This window comes from Rhinolophus ferrumequinum, chromosome 8, assembly GCF_004115265.2.
Source record: "Rhinolophus ferrumequinum isolate MPI-CBG mRhiFer1 chromosome 8, mRhiFer1_v1.p, whole genome shotgun sequence".
NCBI classification, from domain to species: Eukaryota; Metazoa; Chordata; class Mammalia; order Chiroptera; family Rhinolophidae; genus Rhinolophus; species Rhinolophus ferrumequinum.
Window position 1 is genome coordinate 30,110,758 of NC_046291.1, and position 6,448 is coordinate 30,117,205.

Consider the following 6,448-nt stretch of genomic DNA (forward strand, 5'->3'; position numbering starts at 1 on the left):
ATCCTCACCCACATTGGTCCTGACAGGTTTTTAAGTGTTGTCAGTATAATGGGTATAAAGGGTATCTCATTGTGGCTTCATTTTTGCAGTTCTCTGGTTACTAAGAAAATTGATTATGTTTTCATATATTTATTGTTTATTCATATTCCTTTTCATTATTGGTTCATATTTTTTACCCATCTAATTGGATTATTTTTATTAAATTGTAGAATATATATTATATATATAATATATATATAATATACAATATATTATATATAATATACATATATATTATATATATATATATATATATATATATATATATATATATATACAGTGTTTCCCCAAAAATAAGACCTAGCCAGACCATCAGCTCTAATGCATCTTTTGGAGCAAAAATTAATATAAGACCCAGCCTTATTTTACTATAGTATAAGACCGGATCTTTAATATAATATAATATAATATAATATAATATAATATAATACCAGGTATAATATAATATAATACTGGGTCTTATATTAACTTTTGCTCCAAAAGACACATTAGAGCTGACAGTCTGGCTAGGTCTTATTTTCTGGGAAACACAGTATATTCTTTAGATTTTCAATGTTGTTTTTTGATGTTTTAAAATAGTCAGGAGGCAAAAGAGTGTTTCTGCTTAGATAAATTCACAACTGACAGCTCTGTAGTGGGTTATTTTTTTTAAAAAGCTGGGGCTTTTCCGGAAACATCCCTAACTTTTTAAGTTGAGAGCACAGAAAATTCTTCCACAACATTCTACTTGACAGTGTTCCTCCACAACATTGTTTGACTCTATGTGACATTTGTCATGTGCTCTTGCATACATTAGGGCCTCAGGTAATCTGGAAGGAACTAGGAGTAGGAAGAGAAGTGGCAGGCTGTAGACCAGGGGCAGACACTCTACACACCACAAAAATGATAAAGTCTAACCTGGCCTTTCAAGTCATTCCAAAGATGCAGTAGGAATGTAGTTTATAGGATGTTTATATTGTACATATGGTTTATGGGCTTCCGACTTTACTACGGCTCCGGGCCTTGAAAGTGTTGCACAGGCCTGATGATGGGTAACAAGTGGGAAGATGAGCTGTGATGTGGAATCAAAAGAGGTGTAGGGGTGCTGTCAGTGCTCCAGGCAGATCTCTTTAATCTTTTTATACCCCCCTTTAAGCGCGCACGCGCACACACACACACTGTCATGTGGAGTGTCCTGCGGGGTCTCTGGTCCCGCTCCCCACATAAGAACGCAGGACATGGTGAGGCCAAAAAGGAACACCCACGGAGCCATAGGTAGGGGAGTCACACCACTATACTCTCACTGGCGGCTGGGTTGGAGAAACAGGAAACAGGAGCCACACAATTCTCAACCCTCACTGTGCCGCTTGCAGACTCAGCCACCGTCTTCTTGCTAGCCCCCATTTTTTGCTAGTGTAGCCACGGCAGTTATATTCGTGGCCAATGGCTCATTGGTTACAGCTGACGGCCAACTAGCCACAGCTGTTGGCCATTTGATCACAGTCAATGGCCATTTACTACCTGAGCCAGCACCTTTCTATGTGAGGCCGAGAGCCTGGAAACTGCTTTTTGGGGCTCTATCCACACACACACACACCTCTCCCACCCTCCCCAGCTTGCAGGGGTTTGTGTAAGAGACTATGTTACAGATGGCCCTCAGACCACGGGAAGTGTCTGGGAGTTTAAGTTCCCCCACCTGGGGCAGCTATTAGCCCAGGATGGAGGGGTGAGGCTGGATGGAAGCCCAGTTCCCTTGCCTCTGGATAATTTTTGCTCCAGAGTGCTCCCACCGGTCCAGGCTGAGAGATAACATGTGTCGGTTGGCTTTGCCTGCCTTCTTTTCCCTGTCCTGCATCCAAAGAGCGATTCTTGTATAAATCACTTTTACAGGAATCCTCCTCTCAGGGTCTGATTCTGAGTACGTGACAGAAGATAGGCATTTGGGGGTTCCCGTTTTGTTTTGTTTTGTTTTGAAGGAACGGGAAATTGCAGCATGTTTTGTAAGCCCAGGGAAGTGACCTGGGAGAGAGGGGAAAGTTAATAAAGCAGGAAAGCGCTGCCGGAGTGACGTCCTTGAATAAGCAGGATGGGACGGTCCCTGCACAGGAGGAGGCATTAACTCTCCTGAGTAGCACAAACTGCTCACCCATTGCTGACAGGCGGGAAGGCAGAAAATAAGGGTTAAGTGCAGGTGGATCGGAAGACTTGGTGGTAGAAGATGGAAGTCTCTTCCAATTACTTCCCTCAGTGAAATGATTGAGACCATCAAATGGAAGTGAGAAGAGTAGAGGATGATAGAAGTCTGAGGAGACAGAAGAAGATGTAAAATTGTCTGAGAGAGCTAAAGGGGGACATTTAGGGAAATGTCCCAGGATTGCTGGGAACCACTGAAAGCTTATTGGAGGTTTGTGGTCATTGGTTTTAAATAAGACCAGTCTGCAGCATTGTATGTTTTCACACCAGCCACAACCAGGAATTCCAGTACAAAGGTGGTAAGAGCAGACATATGAGATTAACCAGAGTTTGGATTCTGCCCCATGACTGAGGGAAAGGCAAGAGTGTTAAGGGTGGGTGCAAGAGAGAGAGTTTAATGATGACACATGGACTCTAGCTGGGTAAAGAGCAGGGGAGGGATGGAAAGATGGCATTGGAAAGATGTCAGATAGGGTTAATGGACTAACTAGAGGCCTGGTGGCACTGAAGACTGTTGGAGAAAGGGTCCTAGAGGAAGTGAGATGGAAAAGTAGGAGGAGGTTGTCAGAGGGGCATGCTGGAAATTGAGACTTGGGTAGAAGTATAGATATTGGTAATGACAAAATTTACCAGGTGAGTGACTGGGAGGACGTGAAGGTTAAGCTGGTTTAAAGGGGGAAGGGAAGATCAGGAACAAGTGCAGAGTGAAATAATGGCAAAGTGTATTCTAAAATGGAATGATAAATGAATTAACCCTACTTTCTTTATGTATTCTTGTATTTCCCAAATATTCCATAGTGAGCAAACATTACTATGTAAGTAGAAAGAAAAATCAAAGATATTACTCAAAGGTAAAAAGAAAAAAAAAAAAACCTTTATTTATTAAGTCAATTTCCATTATTTACAAGCACCCAGTCCACAAAGCTCACAAAGTTTTCCATTCTAGAAAAGCATTTTACATAAAATCATTCAAAATTAGACCAAATGAGAGATGTGAGTTTCACAGTGTATGTACTTTGTTTCAAGCAATACCTATTTTAAAATACATACATATTTGTATTTGTTGTATTTGCATTAAGAAACCCTGACATTATTTATGGGATGAGGAGGTACGAGGAACAGTCACACAGTGGACAGAAACTGGGGCAAGACTTTTCTTGAATACCTTTTTATATTTTCTTATTTTTGAACAATGTAAAGATATTACCTATTCAAAAATAAATTTAAAACTTAATACAATGTTTGAATTTTAATAGAAACACTTTTAAAAATCACATATGCAAAAGTTATGTTAGAAAATGATTGTTTGTATTGTGAAATGAGTCTTTCCTTCAACAGAGAATTCCCCCTTGTACTTTTTTTTTAAAAGGGTTCCACTTACAAAATTTAGTTCTTGTTCTAAGATAAAAATGGGTCACTATATTCTTACCACATCCTTAGAAGAAAACTGAAGATTTTTGACAAGACTCATATCCTACCATAAAAAAAGTTAAATAACTTTTCACTTACAATATGTTACCTCACAGGAGGATAATTATACTTGTTTGGTATGGCTCCAGAGTTTAGAATGAGAACAAGTGGTTTCAAGGCCATTCTAAAGAGGCAGATTCAAGTCCAACAGAGATAAGAACAATTAACGCTGTCCAAAAGTGAAAACAGGTAGTAGGATTGCAAAGCAGGAGATACACAGGATAGCAAATCCTCCACTAACAGCTCTGAGACTTCGGTAAATTGTTTAACACTGAAGGCTAGACCAGAGGGTCTCTAGGGTTCTTTTAAGCTCTCAAATCCATTACTTTGTGTGTGGTGTGAGTTGTCTCTGCTGGAAGAGTTAAGCAGAGGTGAGGGAAAGTACAGGATTTGCAGTCCTGTCATGGGGTGGTGGGAGGATGGATTGGAGCAGGTTTCAAACAGATTAATCACTGTACCTGACAATAAATATGACCTTCATCCAATTCTGTGTAAAGTTCATCACTTTCTGTGGACACCAGGATGTGAACACAGAGGTTGTGTGGTAGAGTTCAACCATGACATCATCACAGAAGAGCCAGGATACACTTCTAGTCATTTTTAAAGTTTATGGCCAAAAAGAAATTACAACATTTAAAAATGAAGGTGGGTGACTTATAGACCCTGGACATAAATCCACAATATCCAAGGGCTCAAGAATTCCAGGTTGAGAACAAAACTTTACTAGATCATTCAGAAAGCATCCAACCTGGAAGACTTTGTGAGTCAGATATGACACAAAAGTTAACGATAAGATGATCTAAATTTCTAATATGGTTAATCTCAGTGGAGACCTGATCACTGATAAAAGAGCTGCTATTCACCACTGTGTTATACTGGTCAGTGTCTGTTCTGATTGGTCAGTACCACAGTGCACCTGTTGCTTATATATTGAAATTACCTGAGCATTGGCACAATATAATGCAATGTTAAGGGGAATCCCCGTGGTCTCAAACCTGCTCACCACCACGGTAAGTCCCGGAAGTAGAGGCCAGTAGGACACTGTGGTGACTAATAGCTCTAATAACAATAAACACCAGTAGCATCATCATTATTAAATAACTAATATTTGCATACTCTATCAAGTTTTTATGTCCTTTATTTTGCTTGGTAGAAGCCAAACTTCTGAGAAGGAAAGAAGAGAAAAGAAGAAAAAAATTAACTACGGCTCTTGTAGGTTGAACAAAACTAGACAAAATATACAGAAACCTTAGCTAACTGGCCCCATTCATTTCATAAATGTCTGGACCATGGGTGTAGCCATTGCCAAATAGCTGTGATCAATCACCTCCTGTTGTTCCTGGACTTCTCTCTCTCACACACACATACACACACACACACACACACACACACACACGGGACAAGTATGCACACACTCCATTGAGGAATAATGAACCAAGGACAACTGCACTGCTGACGTCTGTATAGATCCATGACTCACAGGCATAAATGTCTAGTAACTGCTAAAGTGCTTGCTGGAGGCCTCTGAAAAGAAAGTTCATGGAACATTTCCTGATTCTAGAATTTAACTTTGCACAAGCTCGAAGTCCCAGCAAAACAGAAATATGAACTAGAACACAGGCCTAGGTCTTAAACATCAAACCTAAATGTTACTGGTGAAGGAGAGTTCATCAGCAATGTTTTGTCCATCTGGATTCAGAGCCAAGAGCTGGCCTTGTTGCTGTTGGGGACACTGTGAACCAGCGAGGGAAGAACCAGCTCTTCACTCAGAGGATGGCAGTAGGTATTGCTATCATTGATTTGCAGCTAAAAGTCAGCTGGAATTAGATGCAAAGGAACTCAAACTCTGCTATTTCCATTGAGATTACTACCAGAAAACTCTGCCACGTAAAGGCCTGATAGGTACCACACCACAATTAAATTTAAATGGAACATACATCCACACACAGCTATAGCTATATACCTATATAGGTATATATATATATATATATATATATATATATATATGTGTGTATATATATATATATATATATATTTACATATATATGTAAATAGATATCCATTAAATCTAAGGAGATATATATATATATATATATATATATATATATATTCCTTAATCCTCCCAACAGATAATATTTTCTCTACCTTATAGATAAGGCTTAAAAATCTAGCTTGAGTTAGTGTTTCACAGCAAGGGAATCACAGGGCAAAATGGAAACCCAAAGTTTCTATCTCCAGATACTTTGCTCTTTCTTTTGTACCATTTCATGCTTCACCTGCAGAGAAGGACTGTTAAATGGCCCAAAACTGTGTATATCTAATTGAACAAAGACTGTAACCACCAGCTGTTAGCTTTGACTTGTATGAACAATGGTTTTGGAAGACCATCCTGACATACGTATTAGATTCATTTCCTTTGTCAAGCTATAGTCAAATCCATGAGGTTATTAGCTGCATTACAACAAAGTTCTTATGAATATTTCTCATAGCAAGTTCACCATAAATTAATTTGACTTTCACAGAAATAATTATAAAATCAGGAATCACTGACAATTTTCTTCATTCCTTGACACCTTTCATGAGCACCTGTATATCCAAGGAGACATTCATAAATTGATATTATGTCCCATGACAGTCTAGTTCATTTACATGGGATTTTATTTCCCACGTAACTAGCTAAAAGGCTGTAGCAAACAGCTCTGCCTCCTTGGGCCTCAGCTTCCTGATCTAGAAATGAACACTTGAACAATAGGACTTTCAATTTTCC